Here is a 1,407-nt window from a genome sequence, read left to right as displayed (position 1 = left end):
CTGGCATCATGCTCAGGGACATGTGTGTTGGTCCGTCTGTTGCAGATGAAGACCACTTACCAAGACACTTAAGGTGGGTTGGCCATCTACTTGGGGTGGGGGGGGGGTATAGGAAGGCTTCAGGGAAAGTGTTGTGACATTTCTTTCCTTTTTTCTTCTTTTTATATTTTGATAGAGTGGAGATTTTTTTATTAGTATTAGTTTTTTCTTTTTGGTGTTTACATAGTGTCATTTATAGAAGTCATTGTAGTCAATAAAGAGAAGTTTTCAGGCAAGGATACATTTCAAGGTCAGTTGTAGTTAAAGAACTTTAAGAAGGTCTTAAAATGTGCAATAAGCTAGGCAGATTCAAGAAAGAAATACTCTACTCTCTTAGTGGAAAAGGGGAGCATTTTTTAAATAAACTTATTGTTATTTTATTAATATGCTTATCTTTTAATTGCTGAAAAAATGCCCAGAAATTTTCATTTTCCCGCTTTTAAAAAAACTTATCTTGAAGATAGAAAAATTGTCCAAAATCACGGGTTAAAGTTGATCAAAGGTATGTCCATCATTTCATTGGATATGTACTCATAAGGTTGTAACATTAAATGTTTAGGTATCTTGATTATTTTTTTACCTAAACATGGCAGAAGCTCCCAGCACCATACTGAATTAAACACTGAGGTACACTTAGAGTTAGCTCCTCAAGGAAAAAAAAATTAAAAGTACAGGAAACATAAATTTACTCCACTCTCTACACCATTGTGTAGGTAAAGAGGCTAAAAAGTGGCTTTAAGCCTACTGGTGAGGGGCTGTTTCATACATTTCATACACATACCATAGCCAGGGCCAAACATCACTGGTGAGAGAAGTGGTCTAGCCATTGTGATAGAATGACAGCTGTTGTGAATGATTTAACACCTTTTTTCCCTTGTCAGAAACATCTGTGAAAATATAATTTTTTGTGATCTAATTTACTTTAGACATAGAGCTACTTGACACCTTATCCCAGCAATTAGATAGAGTGGTCAAAAAATAATACACCAGGGGGAGAATTATAAAATTTAAATTTTGGGCAGCTTTACTACATCACTGAGTTGACTACTCATATGCAATTAAGAAGGTATTATGTAATGTGATTTTTTTTTGGGTCATGTAAATTTTGTTTTGTACCAAATGTGATAGTAATGAAGTCCTGCAATACAAATTGTATATGTTTAAGTGTCCATATTGGCCGACTTACCCATTCACTGGTAATTATAACCATGTTTACTAATATTAATTTTGCCCAAATTTAGGAGTTCTTAGCAGATGAAACAATTCTAAAAGTAGGGGTTGGTCCCATAGAAGACAGTAATTATCTTGCAGCAGATTACAGCATACAGGTATACCCTATCTTTATTGCTTAAAGATTGATAAGCAGTA

At 34.4% G+C, this 1,407-nt stretch overlaps 1 long non-coding RNA gene across 1 annotated transcript in view; it reads left to right on the top strand.

Moving 5' to 3' along the window:
- LOC119586389 overlaps positions 1-1,407 on the top strand; it is a 2,444-nt gene continuing 1,037 nt past the window's right edge. The window contains exons 1-2 of the long non-coding RNA XR_005229951.1: positions 1-73; positions 1,281-1,367. This is a non-coding gene — a long non-coding RNA (uncharacterized LOC119586389). The remainder of the gene's footprint in view (positions 74-1,280; positions 1,368-1,407) is intronic.

This window comes from Penaeus monodon, chromosome 21 (genome assembly GCF_015228065.2).
Source record: "Penaeus monodon isolate SGIC_2016 chromosome 21, NSTDA_Pmon_1, whole genome shotgun sequence".
Taxonomy (NCBI): domain Eukaryota; kingdom Metazoa; phylum Arthropoda; class Malacostraca; order Decapoda; family Penaeidae; genus Penaeus; species Penaeus monodon.
Note: the sequence above shows the minus strand (reverse complement) of the source record. Positions and strands in the feature narration are given on the sequence as shown.